Source organism: Schistocerca serialis, chromosome 3 (genome assembly GCF_023864345.2).
Source record: "Schistocerca serialis cubense isolate TAMUIC-IGC-003099 chromosome 3, iqSchSeri2.2, whole genome shotgun sequence".
Classification (NCBI taxonomy): Eukaryota; Metazoa; Arthropoda; class Insecta; order Orthoptera; family Acrididae; genus Schistocerca; species Schistocerca serialis.
This window is the reverse complement of record NC_064640.1, coordinates 557,136,684-557,148,355: the sequence shown is the minus strand read 5'-3', so window position 1 is coordinate 557,148,355 and position 11,672 is coordinate 557,136,684. Positions and strand designations below refer to the sequence as shown.

General features: G+C 44.3%; 1 pseudogene; it reads left to right on the top strand.

Moving 5' to 3' along the window:
- Nucleotides 1-6,576: 6,576 nt before the first annotated feature.
- Nucleotides 6,577-6,694, top strand: LOC126471854 (5S ribosomal RNA; annotated as a pseudogene).
- Nucleotides 6,695-11,672: the final 4,978 nt, after the last annotated feature.

Sequence of the window (11,672 nt, the reverse complement as noted above, 5' to 3'; positions counted from 1 at the left end):
AACACTTCAGGGACTCGACGTTAGGTATACCTCATAGCTCTCTAGGCGACGCCCTTTTAATCTCGTCTGTGGTTTCAAAACGACGGCCGTTTAAGTTTTTCTTTATTTTTGGACTTTTTTATTTCGCGAATATGTTGCCCTGGCCCGGTAAAAATTGTGAGGAGCATGCGTCCGGAAGAGATGCAGCAAGAGGCGGCTGCACGCACAGCTGTTGGGTTCCTTGGCCGGGTGTGAATAGCGCGCAACGAACGGAACCTCGCGCATTCCACCATCTCTTCTCTCATCTGCGGCTCGTAAAAGTCCGCGCACAATGCTATCCGGTGCGGTTTGCGGCTGTTTCGCTACGCCGCAGACAGACAGCCCACACTCGCGACCGACGAGCAAAACCGTACTTTGAGCCTCCGCAGGATCTTATGTCGTTGCGAGACACCGAGATTGTCTTTTGCTCCCCACGAGATGTCCTTTAAAGAAAAACGAAGAACAAGTTATCAGTGACGTCTCAAAAGTCACTGCCAACTGAGAAACTCCTGCAACCTTCCAGAATGTTTGCGGTCCTCCAGGCAGTAGCAGTACGAGAAGTAGTTTTATTCACCGTGGATCACTTTTTCAATTTAAGACCAAGAAAATAACGTAAGTCATGTAGCCTCCTCAGCCCTTGTGTAGCCTATATGCCACGTGCAACTTTTATTTTCTTCTGGATCAGATAATAAACTAAATTCGCTCTGTCTGTATCTAGCATATAAATTACATTATGTGGTTTCTCTGTGTGCCCAGTAGTTGGCAGCATCCAGAATGTTTTTGAAGAAAGCTGTTAACTGCAGTGTCAGCAAGTCTACGAGGAATATAGATATTTTTTTAGTAATGTTGGACTACAATATGTTCAGAATATATTGCAGTATGCCGCTATACCCTACAGTATCGAATAAGGGATTATTTATTTCATAGCAACAACACGGCGAGATATATACTTTCGATGTAACATTAGGTTTTGCAGTCGGTAACGACCTGTACTTTCACTTTCCAGTAACATTGTTTTAATAATTTTAGGTGTGTAACATTTAGTTTTCTGAATATTCCATATATTTCACTTATATTCTAACACAAATATTATTCACCTTGAACTCGTCCTAAAATTTTGATGAATCACGCAAATCTTTTAAATTTAGTATTGTAATCTTATTTTGTCCTAGAGCAATGCTGTAACCGCCAGTATAAACTTTTCATTCATTAAATCTGAGCTCAGGAATGAGGAGGATATACGGATATTAGAATACTTACAAGTCTATGAGTATTTTGGTAAGTATGAGACAAGTACCTAATCACCCTATGGCAAAACTTTTTTTTTATCAGCATCCTCATCATCCCAAGTATTAGGCTGAATATTTTGTACCTTTTACCTTGTATTTTGTTCCTCTTAGTCTCTCGAGCTTGAGATCGATATCTCCTGTACACACTTAATTTACACATTACAGAATTTATGCACTGGCAGAAATGGAATCTATAGCACCACGAACACTTTGAACGACAGCTACCACGAAACTGAAACTTCATTAATACCCATGGCTATTGGATATGTTCATTAAAATGTCTTCCCTTACATATGCGATCTTATTTTCAGTATTATCATTACAGAACAAACCCATTCTTACACGTGAAGGAAGGTGCGAATACCTTACGGCTATTGGATGTGTCTAACGATATTGGAAGTTTTCAGGTGGAGAATGCGACACAGGGGACGTTCATATGCGACCTATCGCCAACTTTTAGACTTCGAGAAACGTCACACCACTGGCTTTGAATGATCTGGATCATACCAATAGATCGCACATACAGTTGACTGTAACGAAATGACTGCAGAACGAGTGGTGACGTGATCGATTCTTTGCAATAATGGGGCAAGAAGAGTAGTTACAGGTCTGTCCAGAAGCATTAAACCACGACGAGGTCGCAGGATTGTTTGACAGGCTCTGACGATTGGACGGATGTCAACAGCTAGAAACGGGACAGAGGTTACAGCTGAAGTGTCACCACGAACCTTCGAAAACAGATAACTAGAAGATGGGTTCAGATCTCGACGGATGGAAATAAGGATGATTAGGGGGTAGCATCCCTTCGATAACGAGATCATTAGAGACGGAGCATGATCTCGCATTGTTTCAAGGATAAGGAACGAAATCGGCCGTGCCCCTCCAGAGGAACTATCCTCACATTTGCCTGGAACGATTCAGAGAATATCTCGATGGTCAGACGCGGATTTGAACCGTCAGCCTACCGAATGCGAGACCAATGTGCTTACCACTATGTCACCACGCTCGATTTGACATCCGGACTTTCTATTTGTCGTTAACCCACAGCACAATGTCGACTGGGACAGTTTGTGGCCTTCTGTCCATATTAAGCGACGAGTGGCGACCAGATCGACGCCAGCGTGTCCGTAGACGACTTGGTGTAAGGTCATAGGAAGCAGCGACTTTCGAGACCCATAATTCTCCATCACCCGAATCATGGAGTGACGAGTTACGGGATATGACGACATACTTGATTTGGTAACTACTGAAGGGTGACTGAATGCACGCCAGTATGTGGCAAGAGTGGTAAATCTTGTCGCCATACACTTCAGGACCAGATTATCAAATCTCCGTCCAGATCTAAGCCATACACAACACGCCCCCACGGTGTGTGGCGACCGCTACGGTCGCAGGTTCGAATCCTGCCTCGCGCATGGACGTGTGTGATGTCCTTAGGTTAGTTAGGTTTAAGTAGTTCTAAGTTCTAGGGGACTGATGACCTCAGCTGTTAAGTCCCATAGTGCTCAGAGCCATTTGAACCATTTTTGGTGTGTGGCGGGGTGTACTTCTGGTACCACTAACTGATCCCTTCTGCCCCGTTCCATTCGTGAATTGCGCGAGGAAAGAATGATTGTCGGTAAGTCTCTGTATTAGATCTAATTTCGCGAATTTTCTCATCGTGATCATTCCGCAAAATGTATGTGGGATGAAGTAATATGTTATCCGAATCTTCTCGGAAAGCACTCTCTCGAAATTACAATTGTAAACCACTCTGTCATGCACAACGCCTCTCTTGTAGCGTCTGCCACTGGAGTTTATTGAGCATCCCTCGTGCCGACTAAACGACCCCGTGACGAAACGTGCCGGTCTTCGTTGGATATTCTCAGTCTCTTCTATCAGTCCTACCTCGCAAAGATCCCGTATTAATGAACAATACACAAGAACTAGTCGAACAACCGCCTTGTAAGTCACTTCCTTCACGGATAAATTACATTTCCTGAACATTCTTCCTACGAATCTCAGTCTGGCAACTGCTTTTCCCACTGTTTGTTTTATGTGGTCATTCCACTTAAAGTCGCTCTGGATGACATATTCCAGCAGAATAACACAAGGTCGCACTCTGCGTTTCACACCACGCTCGCCTTGAGGAATGTACGGATCCTCGATTGCCCTATCTTGTCCCTTGATGGACACCATATAGTATGACTGGAATGTGATAGGAAGACGTATACTTACACACTTGCTTCCAGGCACTAAATCTCATGAACTGACACAGCATGTGTTTCAAGCATAGCAAGGAATTCCTCGCGACTATATTCTGAGGATGTCTACTTCCATGCCATAACGAATAAAAGGAAGTTGAAGTTAATGGTTTTAGTTATAACGTAGTATTCTCCATTCTTCTTAGATATCTGATTTCCGCCACGTGCATCTCTTTTTGCTTCAGTTTATTATTGTTTCACATTCTTATGGGGAAAGAGCAGTAAATGTTTTTCAACAGGCGCAGACCTTACGAGGTATGGAAAAAGGTAAGAGACTACTTGTCTTGCCGCGGAAGTACTTATCATGGTATATTCGTATGCTACAGCTTTTAGACTTGGAACTGTATCTTCGCGCTGTGCCAGGTCTCATCAGAATCGATCCATTGAGTGACAGTGAATGAGTAGTTCACAGCTGACGTGTTACTGCGATCCATTGGAATGCAAATGCGGTGGAGCTACAGCGCAGTATCACGAAAAACGACACTCTGAAATGTTTTGAGAGGTATAAGAAACGAACTCACATGTGTGTGGACTGAAATGAGCCCTACTTTGAGAACGACCACTGTTGATGAGTCCATTTGGTACGAACGTAAATTTACAGCACGAATCTTGAATCTTTTGTGTCAGACGTCGTACACGACTACGTACCGGTGGTGTGCAAAATCAGTTCTACAGTGAAGGGGACCGCATATAAAACACTATTGTGACTCATTCTTGAGTACTGTTCGAGTATTTGGAATCTTTACCTGGTCGGAATGAAGGAAGATATCGAAGCAGTTCAGAGGCGAGCAGCTAGATTTGTTACCAGTAGCCGGCCGCGGTGGCCGAGCGGTTCTAGGCGCTTCAGTCCGGAACCGCGCGACTGCTACGGTCGCAGGTTCGAATCCTGCCTCGGGCATGGATGTGTGTGATGTCCTTAGGTTAGTTAGGTTTAAGTAGGTCTAAGTTCTAGGGGGCTGATGACCTGAGATGTTAAGTCCCATAGCGCTCAGAGCCATTTGAACCATTTGTTACCAGTATGTTCCATCAACAAGCGAGTATTACAGATATGCTTCGTGAACTCAAATGTGAATCCCTCCGAGGAAGACGACGTTCTTTTCGCGAAACACTATTGAGAAAATTTAGACAACCGGCATCCGAGGCTGACTGCAGAACGATTCTACTGCCACCGATGCACATGGCACATTAGGGCCACGAAGATAAGAGAAGTTAAGACTCCTACGGAGGCATGTAGGAAACAGCTTTTCCCTCGCTCTATTCGCCACTCGAACGGGAAGGGAAATGACCACTACTAGTACGATGGCTTGGGGATTATGTTTGTAGATGTAGGAGTGGAGTCGCCTGCTCAGAGCTCCTATACTCAGCTATGTGCGCTGAACAATGTTCTCCGAAACATCTGCGTTTGCATCAGCTTTACATTCTGTCGCCAGATCTGACACAGGCTGCTGCCTATCCTCTTTTACACAGTGAGAAAGCCTCCAGCCTCCACGTTCCGTGATCAGGCGTGAACGTCCAAAAGCTTTATACCAACTCGTTGTTTCGCCGTCCTTCAACCAATTTTCATAGACGCTCACGACAGTAGCACGCGAACAGCCGACCACATTGTCCGTTCTCAGGCGTCCAGCCATAAAAATCTCCCCTTTGTCAGAATAGCTTATGTCAGTGGACTTCCCCATTTACGGCCCGTTCCGCATCTAGTATCATTCCCCATTCGTCTCTTCTTCGCTTACATACTTTGATTGCCACGTCAGGTGCACGAAGCGGCACCAGTCGCCATTCAGTCGCGCAGTAGGCAATGGTCATATTTTTTTGCCTCGTCTGTGTGCGTAAGACAGCAAAAAACGGTAGCGTAACTATTGAAGTATATACACGTTGCATGGCCAACGTCTCTGCTTTAAGCAAAGTTTTTAGACTGGTACAGCACAAATTTCCATGTGTGTTTTTGTGACTTTCTCTTTTTCTCTCTCTCTCTCTCTCTCTCCCTCTCTTTCTCTCTCTCTCTCTCTCTCTCTCTCGTGTGTGTGTGTGTGTGTGTGTGTGTTTGTGTGTGTGTGTGTGTGTGTGTGTGTTTGTTTCTATCTCTGCATACAAGAAATTTTCCAAAATACTTTTTATTCTAGTACAGGTTTATGTAATCTAATACCCATTTTAATCACACTCACATCATCAGATTTCAATATGGGAGCTAAAGGTATCGAGATGGAGCACTCAAACAATGTTGTCACTCATCGATCGAAAATTTGTGAAGCATTGTAGCCGTTCTTGCAGGTTGCTCCTCAAGATAAATTTGGCTGGCAGTTTTTCACCCATTTCGATGCGTGGTGTTCAGTGACCCACACCAGTCCTGGATGTCGAACAGTAACTGTCTGGGTGTGCCAGCCAAAGATCCTTGTGCTTTGTTTCTTGCCTAACTACAACATGGCGGACACAAAGTATCATTACAACTAAAGGATAACGCTTTACAATTCTCTGCGTGCAGGAGGGTATTCCATCGGATGTTCTAGATTTCTGGAGAACTACGAAATGAACTAGTGCAAAAAATGGTGACAATCTTGCTGTATCATTTCAAAACTCGAGAGTGGCAGTCGTATTGATACGCTGATCAGAAAAATTCATCCTGCTTTAATTCACCTATACTTTGCTGATACAGTCCACTGTCATGCAAAACAATGCCATCAGATATAGTAGATTACGTACACAGCATTTTGAGTGGTGTGTTGCCTGTTAACATTTACGTTACAACTAAGTGACACAATGTAAACGCGACAATGTAGTTCTCTCAACATGAGAATAAATGCCGGCCGGAGTGGCCGAGCGGTTAAAGGCGCTACAGTCTGGAACCGCACGACCGCTACGGTCGCAGGTTCGAATCCTGCCTCGGGCATGGATGTGTGTGATGTCCTTAGGTTGGTTAGGTTTAAGTAGTTCTAAGTTCTAGGGGACTTATGACCACAGCAGTTGAGTCCCATAGTGCTCAGAGCCATTTGAACCATTTGAGAATAAATATTGGCTTTATTTGAGCTCAGGCCAACGGCCGTGCCGCAGTGGTGACACCGGTTCCCTTCAGATCACCGAAGTTAAGCGCAGTTGGACTGGGCTAGCACTTGGATGGGTGACCATCCGGTCTGCCGAGCGCTGTTGGCAAGCGGGGTGCACTCAGCCCTTGTGAGGCCAACTGAGGAGCTACCTGATTGAGAAGTAGCGTCTCCGTTCTCGTAAACTGACATACTGCGCGGAGTGCCTTGTGTTGACCACATGCCCCTCCATATCCGCATCCGGTGACACCTGTTTGCTGAGGATGACACGGCGGCCGGTCTGTACCGTTGGGCCATCCAAGGCCTGTTCGGACTGTGAGTATTTTTTTTTTAACCTCACGAAGTATTTCTAGATCACTAATTTCTCTGCTACCGATAACAGGAACGAAGCACAAGTAAGATAATGGAATCTGTAGCTTATGTGGAGGAAAGACCTATTATGGTGAGGTGGATGTCTTTAAGTAATGCAGTCTTCTAGTGATATGATAGTTCTCTTTTCAGCTATTGTTCCAGTCAGTGACGTACGGCTTACGCAAATAATCCTCAGTCGCTTGCAGACCGATCAAAACTCTACGCGTAACTACGGCATGGTTGGTGACGCAGACGACAGGCATCCGTAGGTATGCTACCCTGTCATGTAAACAAGTTACTATGATTATATTAATAAATTTTATTTGATTTATTGTCATTATCAGTGGCACGTTGATTTGAGGGCCATTGCGATTTATTATTTAGGGGGGGGGGGGAGTGGGAGGGGAGTTAGTATTACTCTCCCCCTCGTTCCGCCGCCCCCCCTCCCCCCAAAATGGTTCAAATGGCTCTGAGCACTATGGGACGTAACTGCTGAGGTCATCAGTCCCCTAGAACTTAGAACTACTTAAACCTAACTAACCTAAGGACGTCACACACATCCATGCCCGAGGCAGGATTCGAACCTGCGACCGTAGCGGTCACGCGGTTCCAGACTGTAGCGCCTAGAACCGCTCGGCCACCCCGGCCGGCCCCTCCCCCCACAAAACCCTACATCCGCACAAGAGAAGCACAGAAGTTCTATGTCAGAGACGAGGTTTATACATCCACTAGAAGCTCACGCAAAATAATTTTTCCCATGAGCAGAAACAGTTCTCTTCCTGAGCGTTGGTCAAGTCTGATCTTTTGTGCCACAAGAACGGCTGGCTGAGTTCTTTGTAGTCTGCAGAATTACGTGGTTCGCCCCTTACGAACGGCCACCTCAGTGGCTTATGCGATGATTTTTCTTTTTCGGTACGCTAGGCAGACACTACTGATTTTGAACGACTGCTTTTTTCAAATTATTAGTCGTGCAGGCATAAGCTGTTAATACGATCTTTTACAGACGCTCTAGCCGCAGCTTAGAATTTCTGCGAGATAATCGATTGTGCAACGGCTTCAACTGTCCGATGCGCATCCCCCACGCAACGAAACCTCCACCATTACCATTATATCTGCGTAGGTAGGAGCCAAGTTACTTTTTTAGTATAGAGATCACTGGTGGCATTAGACTGAACGCAGGGTCGCCCGGGACGACAGTAACATAGTAGACGGGAAATGGCTTCCCGTGTCTAATGGTACTCAGCCCTTGGGCATTGTGATGGGAGAACAGCGGAAAACGACAGTTGCCGTCTTGGTGTCGATCGTAATTGCGAGAGGTGCGCGCAGAGATCCTATTCTATTAACTGCCGCGAGCCGTAAGCCGTTCCGAGAAGCGGCGCCGCTTAGCTCGCTGGCACTCACAACTCAGTACTCAGTATTGTACGGTCGCGTAATGAGCTTCCGCCTACACTCATGCATATTTTAGCCGCCCGGAGAAAAATTTGCGGCTATTCACGAGCAGTGACGAGGGGAGCAATAAAAGTCGCCTTCTGCAGGGTGTATCCTTTTAATCGCCACTTCACAAAGGCGCGCGTAGCGTTTCGCGTCGAAGAGATGAGTTTGTCTTTTGTACTCTCGCAATATTAAGTGCAGTTGCCTTGAGCGGCTTGCGGATAGGTGTCTCTGAAATGGTGTCGTTTACCCACTTCTGCCACTCGTGCGTTTATTTCCCAACTCAATTTCCGTCTACACAACCTCTCCTACTAATAAAAGAAAAATCTAAAAAGATATTGGACAAGATACTGACAGTTCTTTTCCAAAAATATCGAACATGACAACCTATATAAGCAAAGATACATAAAGTGTATATTTTTAAAGAATTTTGATATTATAATTTTACAAGAGTAATCATATACAGGGTAATCAGAAACAGTCTAAAAAGTTTGTAAGGTTGTTGCAAGGTAGGTTGTGCTGAAAAGTAATTTCTAAGGAAAAAATTCGATACGTTTCACGGTTTCCCACTTAATTAGCACTGGAGTTAGCCAGTCAGGTCACTGCGTTCGCGAATTCAAGCGGTCCATCAGATACAATTATTGTCAGTTGTTCTCTTAGAGTAAATAATGTCGCATGAGACCGCTCAGCCTATGACTGGAATTCGATCTTTACTTTTGTAACAGTCTCTTGTTCGGTTTTAGGAGACCAAACGTTGGAGGACACCTTCTCTGGCGTGCCGCATGAATTTGAGCGGGTAACGTCCTCATTGGCTAACTTCAATGCTAATTAACTCGGAAATGGTGCAATGTATCGAATTTTTTCTTAATAACTATTTCTCAGTACAATCAACCCTGCAACAAAATGGTTCAAATGGCTCTGAGCACTATGGGACTTAACTTCTGAGGTCATCAGTCCCCTAGAACTTAGAACTACTTAAACCTAACTAACCTTAGGACATCACACACATCCATGCCCGGGACAGGATTCGAACCTGCGACCGTAGCAGTCGCACGGTTCAGACTGTAGCGCCTAGAACCACTCGGCCACTCCAGCCGCCCAACCCTGCAACACCCTTAAAAGGTTTTCATACTGTTTTCACCATCCTGTATAGGTGCAACATTACGCATATAAATAGGCGAAGAGATCCGTTACATCGGTTTGTTTATTGAAGAAAGGTTATTTTAAACATAAGGACACCTATTACGGATTGAGGTTCTGTGAAATGCTGGTATCTATATTACGAGTGCGTGTTTGTGTGTGTGTGTGTGTGTGTGTGTGTGTGTGTGTGTGTGTGTGTGTGAGTGAGTGAGAGAGAGAGAGTGGGCGGGGGGGGGGGGGGGGGTGAGGCAGGGGAGGGTTCTCGTACTGACTGAATCTGAGCACGGTAGACCGCTATCAGTGCAGCACAGGGGCAATAAAAATTCGATTTTCAATACTTTGCGTAATTATTGATTTAATTTAAAAATTTTAAGTTATGTTATAATCTACTTATTAAGAGATGTAATCTTACATCAAAAGTTTAACACAATAAGAGAAATATCACACTTAGAAATCGTGTGTTTGTCTTGAGGCAGCATAACTGCCAGCGCACAAATACACGGGGTTTACTCATCCAGTATTTGAGAATGAGAGCACTTAGACACTTCCAACGAAGTTTACACATAATTTCAAACATTTTCAAAACTTTTCTCTATGACATCTCCCACTAAATGACGACAGGAAAAGCGTCTATCGTTTACTACATTTTCGCTGTGAATGTAATTAAACTTCAGCGTCAGGTACGACGTTTTAATGTATTAATTCTTTACTGGTAACTCTGTTCGCAACACGCTCAGTATCCATATATATCCCTGAATGTACTTGCAAAATTATATCATGGTAAGACATACAGTTCAGGAGATACGGCACCACAAAGATTGAGATATGTGAAAAACTAACTTTTGCTTAAGATGGAGTGCAATTTACCCAGACTATATTCATCCAGAATTTTATAACGAGAACACATAGCAACTTCCAAAAAACTTTAAGCATAATTTCAAACCTTTCGTACAGTTTTCTCTCTTGCATTGTTGGAGTCAAATATTTAAGACACTAGCTCAATTGTAAAGTTATTAGACGTTTGATGCTGCTTTATGCATGGGAGTTGGATTTATTAAAGAATCCGGGGTTTATTGGAGATAGCCGGCTGGTGTGGCCGAGCCGTTCTAGGCGCTTCAGTCTGGAACCACACGACCACTACGGTCGCTGGTTCGAATCCTGCCTCGGGCATGGATGTGTGTGATGTCCTTAGGTTAGTTAGGTTTAAGTCGTTCTAAGTTCTATGGGGCTTATGACCTCAGATGTTAAGTCCCATAGTGCTCAGAGCCATTTGAACCATTTTATTGGAGATAACTAGTCCATAAGAATGTGTCGCACGGCAGGCGGAGTAAACAACCAGTTCTCCTTCTTAGTATGGCGAGGGCACTCCAAAGATTATGTAGCTCATACAGCAAATGTTACCTAAATAATAATCTCTGAAATGATACAGACAAATATCAGTGTTAGTTAACGTTTCGACATGGTTCGTACTCAGCACAGCATTGTGTAGTCCAGCATTCACACGACAGTTCAAAAAATGTGTGTCAAATCTTATGGGACTTAAATAATAAGATCATCAGTCCCTAAGCTTACACACTACTTAACCTAAATTATCCTAAAGACAAACACACACACCCATGCCCGAGGGAGGACTCGAACCTCCGCCGGGACTCACACGACAGTGGTTGAAGTATGTCTGTGGTGCGTAATGTTAGCTGTAATCCCTGTTTTTAATTCAGACTCACATTTTATGATTAGACGACCGGTATACGTGGCCACATATGTTTGCAATATTTCGACGAAGACATGGATACGTAATGCATCCACGAAAGTAATGACCTACGTTCTTGTGAAATGTTTACGAGTCTGGGACTATTACCAAGTAGGACTAACAGAAGAGATAGACAAGATTGAACGAAGAGGGCCATGTTTCATTATGGGATTGTTTACTGGGCGCGAGGCTATTGTGGAGATGCTTAACGAACTCTATGGCAGTCGTTACAAGAGAGGAGTTGTTTGTCACGCAGAGAGTTGCTATTGAAATTCCGAAAACGTTTCGTCGGGTAACATATTCGTTCCTCCCACATATATCTAACGAAATGATCAAGTCGACAAAGTTGGAGAAATTAGACCTCATACGGAAGCTAATCGACAGTCGTTCCTCTTAAGCACCATTCGCAGAGTGA